Source organism: Protopterus annectens, chromosome 2.part0 (assembly GCF_019279795.1).
Source record: "Protopterus annectens isolate FY-2018-M chromosome 2.part0, PAN1.0, whole genome shotgun sequence".
NCBI lineage: Eukaryota > Metazoa > Chordata > Ceratodontiformes > Protopteridae > Protopterus > Protopterus annectens.
In genome coordinates, this window is record NC_056728.1 from 780,369,400 (window position 1) to 780,394,114 (window position 24,715).

Consider the following 24,715-nt stretch of genomic DNA (forward strand, 5'->3'; position numbering starts at 1 on the left):
CCAGGTTGCAGCTTCTAATATGTCTTTGGTTGATACCCCTCTGAGGAAAGCTGCTGAAGTGGCTGCTGCTCTGGTAGAATGAGGCCTAATGCCCTTAGGCACAGATTTGCTATGTTGTGCATAACAGAAGCAGATGCAATGTCCTATCCATTTGGAGATTGTCTGCTTTGTAATAGGTTTTCCTTGTGATCCTGCAGCATATGCTACAAACAGATGTTCAGTTTTTCTGAAGGCTTTTGTTTTGTCCAAGTAGAATAGTAGCTGCCTGTGTATATCCAAAGAGTGCAAAAGTCTTTCCCCTTTATTCTGGGGATTTGGGTAGAAAGTAGGCAAATGAATAGTTTGGTTTAAGGCCACATTGGAGACCACTTCTAGCATGAATGTTGGGTTGGTCCTTAGAGAAACCCTGTCCTGGTGAAAAATGAGGAAAGGTTCCACAGCCATCAATGCCTGTAACTCTGAAACTCTTCTTGCTGAAGTAATTGCTAGGAGCAGAGCAGTTTTCCATGACAAGAATTTTAGATCTGCTGTGCTAGCTGGTTCAAAAGGAGGCAGTGTTAGTTTTTCTAAAACAAAATTGAGGTCCCAAGTAGGTACTGGTGCTCTCCTAGGGGGTCTTATATTCTTTGCCCCTCTGAGGTACTGTGGTAGTAGAGGATGTGAAAAAATAGGAGGATCTGTATTGTAATGAGCTGAAATGGCAGAGGCATGGATCTTAATAGAAAAAAAGATAGGCCTTTGTCCAACATCTCTGTCAGGTATTGTAAAATCTGAGGCATATTTGGTATCAGTGGGTCGAGCCCTTGTGCCTGGTTCCAAGCACAGAATCTCTTCCATTTTTCCGCATAAGATTTCCTACTGCTGGGTCTCCTGGCTTCCAAAATTACATCCATAACAGCTTTAGAGAGAGGTGCAGTTTGAGTGGCTACATTATCTGCCATGCTGCCAGGTTTAAGGTTCTGAGTGGACTGTGCAGAATCTGATTTTTTGCTGTGACAGAAGATGAGGGATTTGAGGTAGAGGCCAAGGCGGGCCTTGGGACAAAATCTTTAGGATTGGGTACCAGTGCTGGCGTGGCCAGTCTGGTGCAATCAGGATCATTTTTGGCCTCTCTTGTCTGACTTTTAGAAGCACCTTGGTGAGAAGAGGTATCGGAGGGAAGGCATAGACTGACAGGTGTTTCCAGTTGAAAGATAGAGCATCCACTTTCCATGCTTGAGAGTGATAAGTCTTTGTGCAAAATTTCTGTAATTGGCAATTGTGAGGAGAGGCAAAAAGATCTATGTCTGGGTGTCCCCATTCCCTTGTCATCACGATGAACACTTGTGGATTTAGCTTCCATTCATGAGGATCCATGAGCTTTCTGCTTAGTTTGTCTGCCAGTGTATTTTTTGCTCCTGGCAGGAATTGTGCTTGCAGATGTACCTGGTAAGTCAGTGCTGTGTTCCACAAAGTCATGGCTTGTCTGCATAGGGGGTAGGAATGTGTGCCCCCTTGCTTGTTTATGTACCACATAACTGTGGTATTGTCCGTCTTTATTAATAATTGTCCTGGATGTATTAGGTCCTATAAGGCTGTCAGGGCATTCTGTACAGCTAGCATCTCTTTCTGATTGATGTGAAGATGCATTTGTTCCTTGGCCCATGTGCCCTGAATACATTTTCCTGCCATATGTGCTCCCCAGGCGTAACCCGATGCATCCATTGTTATTGTCTGCCTGGCTGTAGGTAAGGTGAAAGGCTGTCCCTTGTTGTGGTGACAGGCCTGGGACCACCATCGAAACTCCTGTTGTAGGCAAGGAATCCAGGTTATGATTGTCTCTAGGCTGTGACAATGATGAGTCCAAACACTTTTTAGATACCACTGTAGCTTCCTCATGTGCAGTTTGGCATATGGAATTAGTAGAAAGTAAGATGCCATGAAACCCAGGGCCTGCAGAATTTTTCTTGCAGGGAGCTGGGCCTTTGTTGCCATCATTTGAAAGTAGTGAGTCAGTTGCCTTTGTTTGTCTGGCGTGAGATAAGCCATCTGTGTAGTTGTACTTAAGCTTGCACCCAGGAATATTATCTCTTGAGAGGGCACTAGTTTTGATTTTTCGTTTACTTTGTACCCTAGGCAAATTAGTAATCTTTTTACAAACGCCAGGTGCTTTAGAAGAATGTCCTTGCTCTCTGCTTGAATAAGGCAGTCGTCCAAGTAGGGATATATTTGAATTACTGGTACCAGGCATTTTGTGAAGACCCTGGGCGCAGTAGATAAGCCAAAGGGCAGTGCAAAGAATTGGTAATGCATTGAGCCTGCTATAAATCGGAGGTATCTTCTGCACGATTGTCTGATTGAGACGTGCAGGTATGCCTCCTTGAGATCCAAAGTAACTAAAAAAGCCTCTTTGCCCAGCATGGGCAAGAGTTGTTGTAGTGTTAACATTTTGAATTTTGGAGCATCCAAGAAAGTATTTAGGATTGACAGGTCCAGTATTGGTCTCCATGCTTTGTCCTTTCTGGGTACTAGGAAAAGTCGTGAGTAAAATCCTTGGCCCTGTTCTTCTTGTGGAACATTTTGAATAGCTCCCATATCCATAAGAGCTGCAATCTGTTTTTGTGCCTCTGCCCACTGGTTTTGTGGCAGGTTTGGCATACATTTTGGTTTTGGAAGTGTGTGGAAATGGAACCTGTACCCTTGAGAAACTATATTCAACACCCATTGGTCTGGGGTGATCATGTGCCAATTTTTTGAGAAAAGTGCTAGCTTTCCCCCTAGGGGTGCTGTGAACTGGTAAGAGCTTGGCATTTGCAAAGGGAAGTCATTGAGACTGTTTCCTATAAGGTTGTGATTTGTCTTCTCCTCCTTTGGGGGCTGAAGCACCCCATTGTTTAGGTCTGCAGGAGCCTTGGGGCTGAGATCTGCCTCTTTGTGGCCTGTCTGACACTGGAAATGACCAATTTTTTTGAAGGCCAGTTTCTGCTAAATCTAGATGGCTGAACCTGTAAGAAATCTTTCACAGTTTGCATTGACTTTGCTTTATCCTCCATTTTCTTTAACACCTCTTCTGCCTCAACACCAAACAAAGTATCATGCTATAGTGGAGCATCCAATAATTTCATTTTAACATGGTCAGGTAAACTTTGTTCTTTCAACCAAGCATGTCTTCGAATAACTGAGCCTGTAACTGCTGCTCTACAAGAAGCCTCTAATGAATCAATACCACAATGAAGAGTATGCTTTCCCACTTGTTCACTGCATGCAATAAATCCTGCATTTCTTTACTGTCAGGACCTTCTATATTTGTAACCATTTTCTGCTTTAACAATGACATGAGATACTGCTGATATTTAAAGCATGTGAAACTGACAGTTTAAAGCTCTTACAGCTAAAGTAGCAAAAGTGTAAACATTTTTCCCCCATCTGTCCAGAGCTCTAGAATCCCTATCTGAGGGGGACAGGATTTTTGGCAGTGGAAGCTTTAACCCCTTTTGGACCCTGAGAGATAGTTTCTGGGTCTGCAGCAGGGTTTTTGTAAAGAAATTTATGAGAGTCAGGGACCCGGTAGTACCTGTCTGGCTTTACTGGTGCAGGGGGTAAAGAATATGGAGACAGACTGGATTCAGAAAAAGCATCAACAACAATATCAAGCACAGGGGGGATAGCCAAGGGCCTGTGCTGAGGCAGTAGAAGGAAATCTCTGAAACTTTTCATGGATTCGGAGTAATCCTGGCTCTCCCAATGGAAATGCTCCCTCATGGTGTACAGGGTTTCCCCAAGAGAGTAATCCCTCAGGCGGTAAGGCTGAAGGAATGGACACTTCAGCATCAGAGTCCTCATAGGAAGGGAGAGAATAGCCCTGGTGAAGAATCAGAAGCAATGGAAACCTGATCAGAGGAATCATAATCAGTGTCTTGCCTAGGCCTTTTGTCAGGAGGGGGATGGCAGCTCCTGATTAAAGTAATAAGGTCTTCGGCCATTTTAAGCATCTGTTTCTTAGGCATGGATGACTGTTCTGGAGAGTGCTGCACTTGTTTCTTTGTCTTTAATGGTGTTTTTGACTTTGCCTTTGCTGCTGTAGTAGCTTTAATTGTAAGCTGTGAAGGTCTGAAAACACCCTCAGAAGCCGGTGCCTGCTCAGCAACTCTGGACCCATCTGAGGGTATATTTTCCGTAGGCCCAATACCTTGAGTTTCCACAGGCCTCTGTCTCTCCACGTGGCTGTTGGTTGCGGCCTGTGGCTCTGAGGCAGCGGGTGTCAGGGGCTGTGAAAGCACCTCACTGAGAACCGGCGACTGGCCTAGAAAAGGCTTCATCGGTTTTGGACCTCGGATGCCTGTCTTTTTCTTTGTCTTTGTGTTTTTTACACATTCTGGTCGTCTGTTGTTCCGACGGCATTGTGTAATTAAATCTTCGTCCAAAGTAATGTAACGCAAAATCAGACGTTTAATAGTGCGTTTATTAAATCCAGCACAAAACCAACAACTAGTGACGTCGTGGTCAGGGCCTAGGCAAGGAATGCAGTAAGAGTGAAAGTCATTATGAGGTATTTGCTTCCCACAAGAAAAACAATTATTAACTTTTACTGACATTGGTCTGGAGCAAGAAAAAGTTTCCCCAATGGGGTACTTAGGTTTATTGAAGACTTTGGTTCTGAAATTCAATTTTGAAAATCTCAGGAGTCGGCCGACCGGAACTTGCAAACTGCTTATGCTTCGGGCACTGCGTGGCAAGAAAGACTGAAGAAAATGGTGTTGGTTGCAACTTTTATACCCCTGGTGCACTGATGTCAGGGAAGAGGCGACAGCAACCGACACCAGACCAAGACTTTGGACCTCTGGCCAACTGCGGGACCGCCTGACGGCAGGATAACCCAAGTGTAATGACTGCAACAGTGAAACACGATGAACATCTACATCTTACTCAAAGGACAGATGGCTGTCTACATACATTCCTAGATCCCTTACTACTGGGTTGACTCAAAGGTGTTTTATCGATGGAGTAATTAACACAGATTAAGTTTCCCAAAGGGCAATATAATGCATTTTTTGGCATTAAGTTTTAGACCATGGCTTTGGCACCAGTCATTTGTCGGTGTTAAACCATCTTGCCAAATGGTGTCTTGGGGGATGTCTATAATAGCTCCCAATTTACAGTGATCTGTGAACTTGGTGAGCTAGAGACCTTGAACATCAGTTTTGACTTTTGACAAAGCAGATAGCAAAAAAGAGTGGGCCCAGCACACAGCCCTGGGGTACTCCACTGGTGACCAAGTCCCTTGGTGGAAGTAGTCCCACTGATCCTGACTTCTTGGGTTCTGTCTGTGAGAGAGCCAACAATCCAGCGAGTTAGGTACGGACTTATGCCTAGCTCAGAGAGCTTGTGAATGATGACATAGTGGGATATTATATCATACACTGCCTTGGTGATCCTCTCAAAGTAGTCTACCAGGTTAAGTGGGCATGACCTTCCCTTAAAGCCAAAATGGGATGGGTCTAGTGTCTATACTTTGTTAATATCATAGTTTATCATTTCCACAACAATTTGTTCCATGGCTTTGCATATTAGGCTTGTTAAACTGATGGTTCTGTAGTTCTCTGGGTAACTGATGGCCTGTTCATGTGGAAGGAAATTAATGTTGTAGTCCTCCATTCACTTGGAATGTAGCTCATTTCAAAACTGTAGTTGGATTGCACCACAAGTGTTCTAGGCTTTAGAGACTGCTGCCAACACTTGGTCCTTACTAATAGCTGGGTGTAGAAGGTTGGAGGGGATTTAACCACGTGGAGTTGGGTTGGTGGGGTGGTGGGTGGAAGGTGAAGTTTGAACTGAATTTATCAGCCATAAAATTTGATGTGCCACCCTGAACGCTGAAGTTTGTACAGTTCAGCACATTGCTGTTACCTTTAAGGTTCTTGAAATAGATGAAGAAAATCTTGTGACTATCCTTAGCCTGCAAGGCTATTTTGACCTCATAGTTGGCATTGTTGGACTTAATCAGACCTCTCAGTTTCTTGTTTAGTTGTACGACAGTGCACTTGTCTTTAAGAGAGTTGTTGTTCTTGATTTTGGTCATGAACTGCCACCTTTATTTATTACAAACCCTGTTTAGGTGAGGATTCCAACATCTGTTTTCAGTCTTTGTTTTGGGTTTACTGCTGTTAGGTAAGGCAGCCATTCATATGTTTGTATATAGAGTCTTGTGAATAATTTTGCATAAGTAAATGTGGTCTTGGTGTTAGGCAGAACCTTGAATTGTCATTTTAATAGCATGTAGTTTGCTTCAGAATAGTTCTTAACTGTTACTGATTTAGCTAGGCTTTCTGGATTGATTTTTATTTCAAAGGAGACAGCTTTCTGATCTGACACTGAGTGAGGCTGTGACCTGGGGGGAGGTAACACTCTCCCCATGCTTGTGAGTATCAGAGCCAGTATGATATAACCAGTCCTCTGGTTGCTTGCACTATCTGCTGCAGAGTGTTTGTGCTAATAAAGTCCAAAAAACATTGTGCATGCGAGTTTGAAGCAGTGTAAGTTTCCCAGACTATAGACAGATAGTTAAAGTCACTCATGGATATTTGGTTAGATGGTGAGCCTCCCTCTCTAGCAGGTTTAGGCAACAGCTGTGAGACTCTATGGACATAGCTGGTGACCTATAGCTAGCCATGACATGGTGAGGGACCTTATTTATGGTGACATGCATGTGGATGAGCTCCATGGTATCATACTGTTTAACCAACCTGGAGATATGTTTGTTGCTAATGCAGATTGCGACACCTCCACCCTTGGCCCCACTCTGTGCTGTTGTTGGCAAAATGTGTGGAAGGGTATTGTAGCCTTGCACTGCTGGAGTACTTTACACAGCTTTATACCAAGTCTCGGTCACAGGAAATATGTCTACATTTTCCAGAGAGAAGAGAGCTTTAAGGTGTGGAGTTCTTTGTTTATGCTCCAAGCATTAAGCAGTTACACCTTAAGAACGGCTGGCGACTTCTTTGCTATGTTGGCAGTTTTGTCTTTTTGACATTGCCTAAAAAGGTCTCCTAGGGGTGGATAAAGTTCTACCCAATATTAGAAAGCCTAAAGGGGACTGGTGCAGACCATTCTTGCAAAGCAACATGGTCTGTTGGCCATGTGCTCCCATGCTAACAGATATCAGATCCCCCTGGAATGATACCAGAAACTAAGCTAATTATTAAAATCACTCATTTTATGTTCAATACTGTGGCAACATCCTTGGTGAAGGTAGAATACTGCTCAATGCAAGGTTTATACCTAACTATGAGACATATTTCAAGATATCCATTATGTCCCTTTTCACAGTCTTGGATTATTCAAAGTCAATCAGATGTACCTAGCAGTACCAGCTGAACGAAATTTAGTTGCTTGGTCCTAGTGCAAGACATAACATACCATATAATTTGAGGAATAGTAAGAGCTATTCACATACAGTAATAATTAGAATAAATGACAACACAAATTTACCACATATTGGACAATAAGACATTAGACAATATTATACTAATAGCCATTGCACAGACTAAGATTTCCCATTGTGATTTGCTTAGAATATTGCACATCCACATTAGTAGTGTGAAAAACACTGTTCATATTGCACATATATGGAGTGATGACTCACTCTGGTTTACCACAGCTTGTGGCATATTGATCCTGTTATCTACTGTCATGCTTGACATTTGAGTTCAGCAGCCTTACAGATAAAGAGAAAAAATTAGAAGTTATGTACTCACCATAACGTTCCATCTGAGTAGGTGTATTCATTTGTCTGCAACCTGTGGGTTATGGATCCGATATCGGATCCAAACCGGCATGGTTTACCAGCTATGGATCCAAGCTCTCAGCTCCTCCCCTCACCCATAATGCCCTGCTCTACCCTCATGACCTCAGATTGAGTTTGCCAACAGCAAAAAAACACCCTGAAAAGGGTAACACACCATATGCAGGAAACTGAAAGGCCAGGGGGATAGGAGGGCGGGATGGTTGCAGACAAATGAATACACCTACTCAGATGGAACGTTATGGTGAGTACATAACTTCTAAATCTGAAGTAGGAGATTCATTTGTCTGTAACCTGTGGGACAGAGTCCCCAGCTACCTGAATCTTGGGCGGCCATCATGGAAGGATATTCCGGAGCACCGCTGAGCCAAATGATGCTCTACCCCTAGATGCAAGATCCAACTTATAGTGGGAAATAAAAGTATGAGATGAAGCCCATGTGGCTGCTGCACAAATATCATCTAGTGGAATCCTAGCCTTAAAGGCTGCCGAGGTAGAAACTGACCGGGTTGAATGAGCGTGTACACTCTCCGGTGCGGGCCTTCCTGAAGCTTGATAAGCCAACAAGATACATTGTGAAATCCAACGAGACAGAGAGACTTTAGAAATTGGCTTGCCCAAATTAAATTTAGCAAAGGAAATGAACAACTGGTCGGATTGCCTATGACCAGCCGTCCTGTTTAGATAAAATCTAAGTTGCCTGTGAACATCTAAGGAGTGAAGCTTATATTCACCTTTGTTTTCATATTTAGGGAAGAAAACAGGGAGGTTAATGGATTGATTAATGTTTGCTTCAGAAGCTACTTTAGGAAGAAAGGACGGGTTGGTCCTGAGGTAAACACGGTCCGGATGAAAGACCAAGTAAGGAGGTTTAGCTGATAATGCTTGGAACTCTGAAACTCTCTTGGCTGAAGTAATGGCTACTAAAAAGGCAGTCTTGAACGACAAGAATTTGAGATCTACCGTAGCCGCCGGTTCGAAGGGGGGAGCGGTCAAGGCCTGGAGAACTAAAGAAAGGTCCCAGGGAGGAACCGCTTGCTTTACAGGGGGCCTGAAAAGGAAAGTACCTTTAAGGAAAATTTTACACAACTTGGCTGACATGAGTGGATTAGAGTCATGACCAATGTGATAATGTGAAATTGCTGCAAGTTGTACTTTGACCGTGGAACTGCTAGCACCATCGTTAAAAAGAGTGGTTAAGAAATCAAGCACCAATGGGAGAGGAGCAGTGAAGGGATTCAGGCCTTGCCGCTCCGCCCACAAAGAAAACCGTTTCCACTTGCTACGGTAGACTTTTCTAGTGGACGGTTTATGAGCTGCCACCAGGATCGCCTTAACAGGGGACGAAATACCGGGAGTCCTGATCAAGAGTGGAACTGGAGCAGCCAAGCGGTCAGCTTCAGGTTGTCCAGGTTCGGAGGAGATAGGCAGGATGGATGAGATATCAGATCCGGGATGGGATCTAGAACCCAAGGAGGATTCACAGAGTGAGACCTTAGGAAGGGGAACCAGATCTGTCGAGGCCAAAACGGAGCAATGAGAATCATTCTGCACCCCACCCGAGACGCTTTCTGAAGAACTTGGAGCATCAGAGGCAAGGGGGGATAAGCATACAGAAGACCGGGTGGCCAAGCATGCACCAGAGCATCTCTTGGAGAACCTCCTGGAGGAGGTATCAGAGCGAAAAAACTGTCGCACTTGGTGTTTGAGGGAGAGGCAAAAAGATCGCAAGAAGGAGTTCCCCACCGTGCGAATATGCGTTCCGCTACTTGAGTATTGAGAGACCACTCGTAAGGGGTCAGAATGGTGCGACTGAGCTTGTCCGCCAGGATGTTGGACCGACCCGGAATGTGCGTTGCTATGAGAAAGCGGTTGGTGGAGATTGCCCATTCCCAAACCCTCATGGCTTCTCGACAAAGAGGGTAAGACCTGGTTCATCCCTGCTTGTTGATATACCAGACAACAGACATGTTGTCCGATTGAATCGCAATTGTTCCCAAGGGAAGAAAGTCTTGAAGTGCTAGCAACGCTAAGAGCACCGCTCTCATCTCTAGGACGTTGATATGCAGTAAGGTCTCTGAATCGTTCCACGTGCCTTGGACGGTCCGGCCTGCAAAATGCCCCCCCCCACCCGAGGCGGGAGGCGTCCGTGGTCACCGTGGCGAGAGGAGGAGAAGCACAAAATGGGCGGCCTCTGGGGAGTGAAGCCACCACAGGAGGGACCGCTTGCAAGCCTTGCTGATCGCAATGGGATGATGCATAGGAAGAGCAAGGCAAGACCACTGTACTAAGAGAGTCCACTGGAGGAAGCGCATATTGAGTCTGGCGAGAGGAAGAAGTGCTATAGCAGACGCCATGGACCCTAGAGCCCTCAGGATCAACTCCGCCGGAACTGGATTTGAGTGGAGAATGGCCCGCACCTGGAGCTGCAGATTTTGAACTCTGTCCGCAGTGAGGAAGGCTTTTAAACTCCTTGTGTCTAACCTGGCCCCTATGAAATCTATGAACTGTGAGGGTGCTAGGTTGGATTTTTTTGTATTTATAGTGATGCCCAGACTGGGAGCAAGATGGAGAAAGGAGTCTCGCGCCAATAGTAGTAGATGCCTTGTTGGGGTGGTAAGGAGCCAGTCATCCAGGTAGGGAAAGACCTGCACCCCCTGAAGCCTCAGGTGGGCCGCTACCACTGCTAGTACTTTGGTGAACACCCTGGGGGCTGTGGTGAGACCAAAGGGAAGGACCCGGAATTGGTAGTGACTGGCTCCCAGCCGGAAGCGGAGAAACCTCCTGGAGCGCCTGTCCATCAGAATGTGGTAGTACGCATCCTTGAGGTCTATGGAGCACATCCAGTGATTTTCTCCCAGAAGGGGGAGAATAGATTGCAGAGTGACCATTCGGAACTTCTCCTTGGGAACTGCCAGGTTCAAGAGAGAAAGGTCTAAAATTGGTCTTAGATACCCCGTCTTTTTTGGCACTAAGAAGAACCTGGAGTAGAACCCTGATCCGATCTGGTCTGGGGGGACGGGCTGGATGGCTCTTTTCTTTAGCAGATGGCCAATTTCTGCCAAAGCGGCCTCCCTTTGACCGGGTGGAACGTCTGGGAGGGACTTCAATTTTGGTGGGTGACAAAATGGGATGTGGTATCCTCTGGATATGATCTGGAGAACCCAGCGGTCTGATGTTATGGACTCCCATGCCGCTAGGTGCTCCGAAAAACGCCCCCCGACTGCCTACAGAGTGGAGCAGCCGGGCAACCCCTCAGGGTTGCTGCGCGGGCCGTTCAGAGAAAGGTTCTCTGGACCCGAAGTTCCTGGGAGCCCCTCTGCCTCTAGGGCGGCGTCCTCCCTGTCCTCCTCTGCCACGGAAGGACTGGTTGTCCGAGCAGGCTGAGATTGCTGCGACTTCGGAACCACATCTTCTTCTGACCCTTTTGGTTCCTAGAATAGGGCCTCTGGGGTGCAGAGAAGCGGATTCCGACGGCAGACAGCGTCTTCCCGTCCTTCTCGCTCTGGGTCAAAGTGTCGCGAACGGTTTTGCCAAAGAGGGCAGAACCATCAAAGGGGCGTCGCAAATGACGCTTTGAAGGGCTCTGAGAAATCGCAATGACGGAGCCAGGCCTGACGCCTAGTGACTAGACCTGCCCCTGCGGCTCTAGCGGCCTTCCGTAGCATGGGAGAGTAGCCGCATAGAGGTATTGGTAACTGATCTAAGAGTGGCCATGCGGGTGGAGTGCAGCACTTTGTCCCTCCGACATGGACTCTGGGGAGATGCAGCGTATTCTTTAATGAGATCGCTGCATCCTAATAACGTGTGCCAGGTAGTTCAGCCCTTACCGAGAAGGTCGCTGAACTAAACATCCGCTTCCCCAAGCGGTCCATCATCCGAGACTCCTTGCTCGGGGGATGGACTGAGGGACTCTCCTGAGCAAGTTCTCTTGGTGGCCGCCGTCAACATGGCATCTACCGGAGGCCCCTTACTCCAATGGGCACGGTCAGACGGTGGGCTGAGGATCCTGTCTGGCCTCTTAGGGATTGGCTCCACGGTGTCCGGTTCCTTCCACGCCCTGGTGGTAATGAGGTCCACCAGGGGGTCGGCAGGAGGGGACACCCAAGAGGTAGACGGGCCCGCTTCAAATGCCTCCAAGAACACGGACTCGTCCGAGGAAGACTTGGGGGCAGACCACCCCCCCCCTTATACGGAGCATTTCCATGATGTCTCCAAATTAGACATCCTCGGGGGGTGACCGTGGGGAGCCTTCCCCTTCCTCCAAATCCGTGTCTTCCGTGAGAGACTCGGGAGTCAATGTGCCTCCTTTGCGTATGCTTGCGAGGAACATCCTCTGGGGGGCTGTCAGAGGACTCCTCGCAAGCAGCAACCTGTTCCAGGGGAACAGCTTGGGGCACAGAAGCGGGCTGTCCCAAGGGCCGGATGGTGGAAGCCTGACCCAGTGCAGGGGGAGCACGGGACGGAGCCGAAACAAGTGCCAGGGGTCCGGAGACCCTCGACAGGGCCCTCTCCACTACATCAAAGGCCGAAGGGGAGCCGACCTCGACCAAAGGATCCGACAATCAGCTCCCCCTCGGATCCGAAGAGTGGATCGGAGCCGGCGCCAAAGCGCTCGGATCCGGCGACAGTGCGCTCCGACACACATGGCGCCGAAGGAGCACTGATCCCCCCGGATCCGAGGCTCGGATCCAGGCTCCGAGAGGTTGGATCCGATGCACTCGAGGGCAGGGTCGGATCCGAAGTACCAAGTACTATCGGCGCCGACCCACCCCGCCCGGCTGCTCGGCTCCAACTGCTCCGAACCCGGTAGCGGGTCGGAGAAGGAGCAATCGGCTTGAAAAGGGGTCGAGCTCCCCAGGTGGCAAGAGCACTCCCATCTGCATCTGGGCCTGGATGAACCTTCTCATCATCCGGTCCAGATCAGCATCCGATAGGCTGTACGTTGATCTCGACGAGGCTACCGAGGTAGGCCTTGAGTGCCTCCTCGATAGCCTCGACGGAGATCGGGTCGCCTCCTCCTCAGGTCCCGGTGAAAAACACACTGGAGACCGGAGCCGAGGAGGAGGAGATCCAGCCGACAATGGAGCCGGGGGAGAAGCCCGCTTGGCTGGCGGGGCCGAAACAGAGGTCTCGGCCCGCCGCTTATGGTGCTTCTCCCTCCGGTCCCTTTTTCTAGCATCCCTCTCCTCCGAACCTGAAGTGGGAGGTTGAGTCCCAGGAGGAGGAGGGGCAGCCGGAGAGGGAATAACCGTGGGTACGGTTACCCCCGAAGGAGCGGAGGTCGGAGCAGAGTCCGGCGGCAAAAGGCCCGCCAAAACAAGCTTGGACCTCCGCTCCTTCAATGCCCTAGGGTTGAACCCTGCACAAATGGAACATCCAGATGTGAGGTGTTCAACCCCCAGGCATCTAACACACCGAGTGTGGCCATCAGCTGGGGAAAGCTTATGGCCACACTCGGAGCATTTAGAAAAAATAGCCTTGGGCTGCTCAGACATCCCAAGCTAACAAATAACAGTTACTAAAACTAAGGTAAGTAACTAAAACAAAAATCACTCACAGGCCCAACACACACACTACGCTACCAGCTTAGGAGGGATATAAATTTTAGATTAAACTCTAAAAAAAGTAAAGATACAAAAAGGGAAACCTACACTTTCACACAAATCAACCAAAAAATTATTTAAATTTCACAATTTAAACACTGAAACTATCACTTAGCTGGAGAGCTGGAAAAACAATCTGGTCACCATGCGCGGCAAACGAGATCTGGGGTCATGAGGGTAGAGCAGGGCATTATGGGTGAGGGGAGGAGCTGAGAGCTTGGATCCATAGCTGGTAAACCATGCCGGTTCGGATCCGATATCGGATCCATAACCCACAGGTTGCAGACCAATGAATCTCCTACTTTAGATCTCCTATTCAGTCTAGAAGTTTTGCAATGTAAGCTGTGATATCATCTACCCGAGGAGAGGCAGAAGAACATGCCATACATAGGATGGGTGGGGTCGTCTATCATCTTCCCAGCTCTTCCCACACACCTAATCTCATGCAGCTCATCCATGGATGTGAACGAGGAACCAATGATTTTTTTCTGCTGCCTTCACTACCTTCTAGGGAGTCTTGTGCTCAGATGTTTTGCAGTTTCCGTACCGTACAATGTTATTAGTGAGGATACTCTCGATGGTCTGCCTATAGAAGGCTTTGAGGAAGGTCTGTGCCAGGTTTGCCTTCCTTTGCAGACATTGTTGTGCCTTCTTCACTGTGTGGTTAATGTGAGCCGTCCAGCATAAGTCATTGGAGATATACAGCACCAGGAAGTTGGTACTTTCGACACTTTCCACTCCCACCCCCTTATTCTCCAGAGGTTGAAGTACTTCCTGTGTCCTCTTGAAGTCCACAATTAATTCTTTGGTTTTGGTTACATTTAAGGCCAGACTTTTGCTGTCACACCAGCCTATCAGATGCTCTACTTCTTCCCTGTAGGCAGTTTCCTCTCCGTTCTGGACAAGACCTACAAAAGTGGCATCATCGGCAAATTTGGGGATTTTGGCGGAGTCATACTTGGCCATGCAGTTATGCATCAGCAAGGCGAATAATACAGGACTCAGAACGCAGCCTTGCGGGATACCCATGTTCAGTGTGATACTGTTTGAACTGTTATTTCCCACACATACCTATTGGGGTCTGTGTATGAGAAAGTCCAGGATCCAATTACATAGGAGGGTGTTGATGCCCAGCTGGATCAGCTTCGCTATCAGATTCTGGGAGATGACAGTGTTGAAGGCAGAACTAAAACTGGTGAACAGCATTCTGACATAGCAATTCTTGTTCTCCAGACGGGCCAAGAATTCATGAAGTGCTACAGCTCTAGCATCAGCTGTGCAGTGGTTAGATTTATTAAGCAAACTGTAATGGGTCCATTGTTGCTGGTAGATTTGAAGAGATATGATTCATGATTAGCTACTCAGAACACTTCATTACTGTAGATGTAAGAGCAACTGGTCGATAATTATTTAGACATGTTGGTTGAGATTTTTTGGGTGAGGTGATGACTGGCATATTTTTGAAGTATTTAGGTTGTACGGCTAAATGCAGGGATATATTGAAAATATCAATTAGTATGCAGATCCTGGCTCCAGATAGGCAACCAACTGTTATCACTTCTTGTCTAACCTCATGAGTGGGACATGTGTGTGTCGCACAATGGAGTCTCCAATGATAAGAGCATTATGTAAAGTATATGCTTGCCTTATGGGCTTTCCTCTTGAGGAACTATTGGGTATAGGCTTAGGTATGATGTTTGGCATTATTTTTAGCAAAAATGGCTTGTGCTATAGGACTGCAGCCCCCCAAGCTGTAAAACTGAAGAAGTTGTTTAAAAAAATTAATTAATTAGCTGCGAGTCCCAGAACTTGAACTGCACATGCGTGCTTGGCAAGATCCAGGTTTCTGTAAATCTGGAATACGAAGAGAAGGCATCAATGTACAGATGCCCAGAAGTCTATCCGGTTACGACTGGAAGGGGATCTGAATGCAACATCTGCAGTCACATACATGAATACAAGGGAAATCAACTGCAACGTCTGCAGTCAGACAGCTACTGACTGGCTACAAGGGAAGGGAATTTGGAATTACTACGAGGGAAGGGATACAGGTAGCAAGAGTCTGAATTCCCTACCCACCACCACTTGTGAAAACTGCCCAGATTTTTGCCTCAAATTTTTGTTCTGTTCTGTTCCTCATAAAATCTGTTTTCTGGATTTTTGTAATCAGTGAAGGATTGAATTCACTAATTAATGACAGGCATTTGAATTTCAAACGTCATATTCTTCAGGAAATATATGGTAACACAAAGCCTTTTATTCTAGCAATTTTCTAATTTTATAATATCAATATTTGAAATTTGTCCCTATTTTTGGGGCTGTATTCCCCCACTATTGGCTTTGTCCAGGTTTTTTGTGTTAAGAAGTTGACAGCTATGATGAGAACTGAATTCACTGAATATGTTTGGGGGGCTGTATTCCCACATTATTGGCTTTGTCCAGGTGTTTTGTGCTAAGAAGTTGAGAGCTATGGAGAGAACTGAATTCACTAAATCATAGCCATTTAAGTTTCAGTCTTCCTGTCTTTCAAGAAACAGCTGATTTGGCATAGTGGTATGTTGCTCTGATTGTAGTGTACAGGGTCCTGGGTTCAAGCCTTTGCAGTGAAATGCACGGTGGTAACACATTTTATACTAGCAACTTTCCAAGATTATACAAGCAATGTTTAAAATGAGTCCCTGGTTTTTGGACTTTTGTCCCCACCCCCAATACATTTTGGCTTTTTCCAGACTTCTTGTGCTGCAAAGTTGAGAGATAAAGTTGAGTGTCAAGGGATTTCACAAGGAGCTGAGAGCTTCAGGGAAAGAGATGTTTAGTGCTGCTTATGCTAGTTTGCTTGCACTGTTAATAGAATAACATGTTTAATACTTGCTTTTGATGCAGAAGGCTGTGGGTTATACTCACACAGTACGTAGATGCATTGCTGACACTGTACTGTGTTGTACTTTAAAAAAAGGGGTGGATGATGCAGTCCTGAGAATGTCCTCTTTGGCAGAGGTACATAGCAACTATGAACCTGTCATCAGTTTGCCATCCATTCCCTATTGCAATATTACTAGCTTATCATTTTTTAATGTAATATAGGCAATTTATTCCTCAAGGGCAACAGGCACTTTATTTGTAGATGAAACAAAGTTGTTTGCTAGCAGCAACCTCTTCATGAGTTACAGATCTCTTTAATGTGGAATTATTTATATGACTTTTACTTCTGCAGAGATTGTGCATATTTACTGATACTGGTGGACTGTAGAAGTTTGAGTAGACTTTTATGATGGAAATGTTCTGAACTGGGCAGTTTTGTCATTATTGGTGCATGTATTTTGTTTCATTGTTTACTGGAAAAATGTTCAAAACAATAAATTTAAAATAACATCTAACAACTGCACTGTAGTATACAAGGAATACAATTTAATACAAATCAGGAAGGTGTTTATTGATTACCTGATCAGCTCAGGTATGCCCCTTCCCAGTTCTTGATTGGATGTGTTCGATTAGGAACTAGTTAATTCAACTGTCTGCAAGCACAAACATTTATTACTGAACATTTTTCACTGATTGAGTCTGAATGCTACTGAAAGTGATGAAGCTAGACTGAAACAATCACTTCTCTTAAATCTTTATTTTTTTGGGGGGTGGGTACTTATTGTCCACATCTAGGGAGCTAAGTCCGTTATGTAGGATTTCTGCCGCACAATTCTCCTGGCTGAACTATACCTCTCAACTGTCCAGATTTTCACAGAATGGATAGATTTTTGCTTCTTATTTTTGGTTTGTTCCTGTTTTTCTGGCAAATCATTTAGGAATGAAGTCACTAAATAATGACAGACTTCATACCCTTCAGAAAAATGCATGCTAAAGCAAGACTTGTTATTCTATCAACTGTCTAAATTTATACAAGAGCAATTTTTAGTACTGTTTTTTTTTGTTCCCCCAATATATTTAGCCTTGTCCAGACTTCCTGCATTAAGAGGTTGAGAGGTACATGCAAATAAATCGCTTTACAGAATTAGGTATATCAAACCTCTCAACTGTCCCCGATTTTGGCTCAAAATAGTGTTCTCCCCCTAATAATCCCTCCACAAAATGGCAATTTTGAAAGAAACGTGGAAGGTTTACAATTAATAAATAATTGTAATGATCAGAGTTACAGATAACTTTTATTTCAGAAATGCATGTAGATTCTTTTATTTTGGCAGCTGCTCAACTTAACAGTACTAATATAAAAAAGTGTCCCTTCTTTAACAGGTTCCCAGCTGTATTGTGTGGCTATTTTATATTTTTGCATCACATTTTTGGTCTGTTTTTCATAAAAGTGTGGTTTTCTGGCAAATTAGTGGCAAATCATTACAGACTGAAGTTAGAAAAATGACAGACATTTGAGTTTCAGATTTCATACCCTTCAAAAATTCATACCAATGCAAGACCTACTATGTTATTATCTTTCAAAGTTTATAAGAGCAATATTTAAAAATTGTCCTATTTGTGGGCCTTTGTCCTACTTCCATTTATGGCTTTTTCCAGATTTCTTGCTCTGAGGTTGAGAGGTATGACAAATGTGTCAGGGCCATCACCATCAGCCAGAGACATTTCAAATTATGACATATCTGTTGTATCCCACACCCCCATGTAGTGACTCTGGATGTGTCCAAGCCAGGCAAGGAGCAGTCACAGTCTAAGTGTGTAGAATATCCCCCATCCAAGGTAGATACAAGTACTACAGTGGCTTTTCATCTGTCCTTGATTTTGCAGAACGTTCTGGTTCTCTGTCATATTTTTAACTGTTGATTTATGCTTCTTATTATTCAGAAAATGCATGTTGTTGCAGTGCTTGTTGCTCTGTGTTTAAGTAGCAATGCTTTAATGACCATCAAGTAAGCTTGTCTGAGATTGTAAGATGCAAGTAAGCTTTAATACGCATAAGAATTAACAACACTGAAAGCCTTTTTGTTGTTGCCATGCAGAGAATATTTACATAACTGGACAACGTACAAGCTTTAGGTACTGACATGCATATAAAAGCATTTGTAATAAAGGACGGTATTATAGTATTTTCAGAAGCTCATTACATTTATTGAAGACTTGCAGGCATCGTTGCAGGCTTTACCCGTAAACTAAACAGAATGCTACTCTATCATGTGTGGTCCATAACCTGTGTAGTAATCCTTTAAGCAATTTATCCTGAGCTTGTTTCTAGTTTGCTGTTCATTTTTTACTTTGATCATGTTTTCCCCACGAGACAAGTGGATAGTTGTTGACAGGCAGCAGTTCTTTTTTAGATCAGAAACATTTTTACAAATGGGGGGGGGGTATCACAGAGATTGCTACTTTCAGCATGTTACTTGGTACTTTTATAAAGCTGAATATAAAAAGAAGCTATGTACTCACCATAATGTTCCATCTGAGCAGGTACTTCATTTGTCTGCAACCTGTGGGTATCGGATCCAACCTCGGATCCAAGCCGGCAGCTTCACTAGCTAAAAGATCCAAGCTCCTAGCTCCTCCCCCTACCCATAACCCCCTGCTGCCTACTGTATTACCTCAGATCGAGTTTGTTCAAAAATTCACACCTTCGACAGAGTATCAAGTATTGCCTAACCTCATGAAAAATAAAATTTTTCAGGTGACCAGGTATGATATGGTTAGAGGGCATGGAGGGGGGGGGGGTCGGTTGCAGACAAATGAAGTACCTGCTCAGATGGAACGTTATGGTGAGTACATAACTTCTTTTTCTGAAGTAGTTATTTCATTTGTTCTGCAACCTGTGGGACAGAGTCCCCAGCTACCTATAAAAATAACCCTGGGTGGCCTTACGGAAGGACATTCCAAAGCACCGCGGAGTCAAAAGAAGCCCTACTCCTTGAAATCATATCCAATTTATAATGGAAAATGAACGTATGAGAAGAGGACCAAGTAGCTGCTGAACATATGTCGTCCAGAGGAACCCTGGACCAGAAGGCTGCTGATGTAGCAATGGATGGGGTTGAATGAGCGTGGATTCCCATAGGAATTGGTTCACCTGAGGATGTATACCCGTGGATTATGCACTGAGAAATCCAATTAGCTAGGGTTACTTTAGAAATTGCTTTTCCCATAGCTGATTTGGCGAAAGACACAAACAACTGATCAGACTTGCGAAAATAGTTAGTCCTGTGCAGGTAGAAACGTAGTTGCCTGTGTACATCCAGTTTGTGCAATGTGTACTCCCCTTTGTTCTGAAAATTTGGGAAGAATACCGGTAAATTGATTGACTGGTTAATATTTGACTCTGAAGCCACCTTTGGTAGGAAAGACGGGTTAGTCCTGAGAGACACTCTATTCTTGTGAAAAATGAGATAGGGGGGTTTTTCATGCACAGGGCTTGGAGTTCTGAAACCCTTCTGGCTGACGTAATAGCCACTAAAAAGGCTGTTTTCCAAGACAAGAATTTTAACGGAACCGAGGTGGCAGGCTCAAAAGGTGGACTTGTCAAAGCTTGTAGGATTAAAGTTAAGTCCCATGGAGGAAGCACCGACTTTACTGGTGGCTTCAAAAGAAAAATGCCCCTCAAGAAGGTTTTGCATATCTTTGAAGATGCTACAGATCCCAGTCCATCTCCCACGTGAAAATGGGAAATGGCTGCTAGTTGTACCTTAACAGTGGAAGCGCTCGCTCCTTTTTGAAAGATTAGCAACAGAAAATCCAGAATCGTTGGAATAGGGACTGTAAAAGGATCCAGGCCCTTGCCCTCGGCCCAGATGGAAAAATGTTTCCATTTACTATTGTAAATTTTTCTGGTAGCAGGCTTATGGGCCGCCACCAGAATGGCCTTCACTGGTGATGAGATACTGGGAGTCCTAGCCATCAGAGGAACTGGATCAACCAAGCAGTCAGCTTGAGGTTTAGCAGGTTCGGGGATTAGCATCCTGCAGGATGCGAAATCAAATCTGGAATGGGATCCAGGATCCATGGAGGAACTATACTGTGAGACCGCAGATAACGGAACCAGATCTGACGAGGCAAGAATGGGGCTATGAGGATAACTTTGCTCCCCAACTGACGTGCTTTCTGAATGAACTTAGTCATAAGCGGGAGGGGGGGATAAGCATAAAGAAGACCGGGTGGCCAAGCATGCACCAGAGCGTCTCTCGGGGTCTCCCCTGAAGGGGGAAGAACTGCGAAGTATTCACTGCACTTTGTGTTTGATGGAGAGGTGAAAAGATCGCAGCGAGGCCAACCCCATGCGTGGAAGATCTGCATCACCACTGAAGGATTGAGACACCACTCGTACGGGGTGAGAATCACCTGACTCAGTTTGTTCGCCAATATGTTAGACCAACCCGGAATGTGCATTGCTACCAGAAAGCGGTTGGTGGATATCGCCCATTCCCACACTCTCATAGCCTCTCAGCAGAGGGGATAAGACCTGGTTCCCCCCTGTTTGTTTATGTACCAGACTACCACCATGTTGTCTGTCTGGATCGCAACAGTCCCTAGAGGGAGAAGGTTGTGGAGAGCTTGCAACGCTAAAAGCACCGCTCTCATCTCTAGGACATTGATATGCACAGCAGCCTCTATGGGGGTACACGTGCCTCGGACGGTTCTGCCCGAACAATGCCCCCCCACCCAAGGGGAGAAGCATCTGTGGTCAACGTGGCTTGGGGTGGGGGAAATACAAAGGCTCTCCCTTCCTGCAGCTCTCGCGAGTGAAACCACCAAAGGAGGGGGTCCCTGCAAGTCCTGCTCAGTAGAATAGGAGTGTTCAGCGGGTGAAACACTAGTGACCATTGAACTTGAGTCCACTGTAAGACCCTCATTCGTAGGCGAGCATGGAGAGAGACCGATGGCCGCTGCCATAGACCCCGGTGCCCTCAGGACTAACTCCGCCGCAGGAGCTGGGCTTCGAAGAAGGGCTAAGATCTGATGCGATAAGCTGTTGAGCCTGTCCGGGGTTAGGAAGGCCCGAGAGATGCGCGTGTCCAATTTGGCCCCTATAAACTCCAAAACCTGCACTGGTTGAAGGAAGGACTTTCGAAGGTTCACTGATATGACCAAACTCTGGGCGAGAGTCAGAGCATAATCCCTTGCAACACAGAGTTGATGCCTGTTGGGGGCGGCAAGGAGCCAGTCGTCCAGGTACGGGAACAACTGAATGCACTGGAGTCTCAGGTGGGCTACAACCACTGCCATGACCTTGGTGAACACCCTGGGGGCTGAGGTGAGGCCAAATGGGAGAACCCTGGAATTGATAATGACAGTCTCCCAGCCAGAAGCGGAGGAACCTCCTGGATCACCTGTCCATCAGAATGTGGTAGTACGCATCCTTGAGGTCTATAGAGCACATCCAGTCGTTCTCCCGAAGAAGGGGGAGAATAGACTGAAGAGTGACCATCCGGAACTTCTCCTTGGGGACGAAAAGGTTCAGGGCGGAGAGATCTAGAATTGGTCTTAAGTCCCCCATCTTCTTTGGCACCAAAAAGAACCTGGAGTAGTAGCCCAATCCGGACTGGTCTGGGGGGACGGGCTGGATGGCTCTTTTTTCTAGCAGCTTTGACACCTCTGAAGCTGCTGCCTCCCTTTCATCGGGTGGGGCATCAGGGAGGCGCTTGACTTTGGGGGGTAGATTCATGAAGGGAATGGTGAAACCTCTGGATATGATTCGGAGTACCCATCGATCTGTCATGATGGACTCCCAATTTGACAGATGCTCCGATAAACGCCCCCGACAGCCTCCAGAGAGGGACAGCCGGGTAAGCCCTCAGGGCTGTTGTGCGGGCCTGTCCGAGAAAGGTTCCCTAGACCCGAAGTTACGCGGCCCCCCTCTGCCTCTGGGCCGGCATCCACCTTGTCCTCCTCTGCCTCTAGAGGACAAGGGATCCGAAGCCAGATGAGACTGTTGAAACTTGCGGAACCACAACTTCTTTTGTCCCCTCTGATTCCCTGAAAAGGATCATTGGGGATTCGAGAAGCGGGCCCCGACGGCAGATTGTCTTCCCATCCTTCTCGCTTTGGACCAGCGTTTTGCGTACGGTCTTGCCAAAAAGCAAAAATCCGTCAAAGGGCGCATTCGCAAAGGACGCCTTGAAGGGTTCCGTGAAATCACAAAGGCGGAGCCAGGCGTGACGCCGCAAGACTACCCTGGCTCCGCTAGCCCTAGCGACTCCCTCCGTAGCATAAGAGAGTAGCCGCATGGACATGTTAGAGATGGACTTTAGAGTGGCCATACGAGTCGCAAATGTGCTTGTATCCGCAACCATCATGGACTCTGGGGGGGCTGCAGCGTATTCCTTAACTAAGTCTCGCTGTAGCCTGATAGTGTGCCATACAGTTCAGCGCCCTTATGGAGAAGGTTTGCTGAAGCAAACATCCGCTTCCCAATACGGTCCATCGCCCGAGATTCCTTATCCGGAGGATGGAACGAGGAACTCTTCTGTGCGAGTTACTTCTTCGTGGCGGCCGCCACCAACATTGCATCAACAAGGGACCCCTTAGCCCAGGACTGCCTATCTGTGGGGGGGGGCTAAGAACTTTGTCGGGACATCTAGGGATTGGCTCCACGGTGACGGGCTCTTTCCACGCCCTGGTGGTGATTAAGTCCACCAGGGGGTCAGCCGGGGGGGGGGGGACACCCAGGAGGTAGACGGGCCTGCCTCAAACGCCTCCAGGAACAGCGATTCGTCTGAGGAAGGTTTTTGGGCAGACCACTCCCCTCTAATACGCAACATTTCCATGATGTCTCCAAAGGAGACATCCTCGGGGGGGTGACCTTGGGGAACCTTCCCCTTCATCCAAATCCGTGTCCGTGGTGAGGGACTCAGGGGAGTCCAAGTGCCTCCTTTTACACTGCCGTTTGCGAGGCACCTCCTCGGTGGTACTGTCGGAGGAGGGCTCGCCCACAGGGTCCTGTTCCTCTAAGAGAACTAACTGGAGGGTTTGAGCAGGCTGTCCCATAGGATGGATGATGACATGCATAGGGAGAGTGGGAGGATCCGAGGCCCGGACCGGGGATACGGAAGACCTCGACAGCATCCCCTCCACTATCTCAAAAGCCGAAGGAGAACTACTTTCCCCAGGTTCCGAAAGTAGTCTCCTCGGCTCCGAAGCAGGCATCGGCATTGGAGCCGAAGCGGTCGGATCCGAGAGAGAAGTGTGCTCCGACCGACACTGTGCCAGAGATGCACCAATCCCCACGGATCCGATGCTTGGCCCAGGGAGCTAGGATCCGACATGCTCGAGGGTACGGTCGGCGAAGATACCGGAGCTATCAGCGCTGACGAAACCCCGGCTCCGAAAGGGCCCGGATCCGATGACTCCAAAACCCTAAAGCGGGTCGGAGAAGGAGTGATCAGAGCAAAGAGAGGGACTGCGCTCCCCCCTTGAGGGGGGGGGGAGGCAAGAGCACCCCCATCTGCATTTGGGTCTGCAGAAATCGAAGCATCATCCGATCCATGTCCATGTCGCTAAGGCTCCTGGTTGATCTAGAGGAAGTCGTCGAGGCGGGCTGGGAGGGCCGCCTCGACGACCTCGAAGGAGACCGGTACCCCTCCGGCGAGAACCAAGGCGAACGGAGCTGAGAGGGGGCGGATCCGGAGACCTTCAAGGGAGAGCTAACAACTTTGGATGGGGGGGCTGAGGGGTGATCCTCAGCCCACCTTTTATGAGACTTGTGCTTGTCTTTCTCCTTATGTCTCTTTTCTTTGGAGATAGAAGCACTTGTGCACCCCAAACCCTGCATAGCAGAGGGAGTTTGAGTCCCAGGCAGAGCGGGGGGAGCTAAAAGCACCAGAGCTATGGAAGCAGCCTGAGCCTTCGAGGGGGAGGAAGAAGAAGCCAAGTCCTGGGGAAGTAAGCCCACCAGGATCAGCTTGTTCTTCCTGTCCCTAATTGCCCGGGGATTAAAGGCTGCACAAATTGGGCAAGCCGTTGATAAGTGGGCCACCCCCAGGCATAAAACGCACTGAGTGTGGCCATCAGCTGGGGAAAGCTTATGGCCACACTCAGAGTACTTAGAAAAAACGGCCTTGGGCCCTTCAGCCATTTCTTAACAATACACACACCCAAACACTAAGGGGGGAGGGGAACAACACGCGACGCTAAGACTAAAAACTACTACAGAAAAGGGTTCTAAACTCTAATTCTACTAGGGGAACCACAACACACGCTAACTAAACAAAAATTAAATTTAAAGATATTTAAAGATATTTTCTCTGAGAGAAAAATGAAACGATCTCACCAAGCCTAAGGAGCTCTTCACAAGTAGCTGCTTCAGCTGCGGCAAACTCGATCTGAGGTAATACAGTAGGCAGCAGGGGATTATGGGTTGGGGAGGAGCTAGGAGTTCAGATCTTTTAGC

At 47.0% G+C, this 24,715-nt stretch overlaps 1 protein-coding gene across 1 annotated transcript in view; it reads right to left on the bottom strand.

The window, feature by feature from the left end:
* DENND4C (DENN domain containing 4C) overlaps window positions 1-24,715 on the bottom strand; it is a 2,492,302-nt gene that overhangs the window by 1,032,337 nt on the left and 1,435,250 nt on the right. The window lies entirely within an intron of this gene.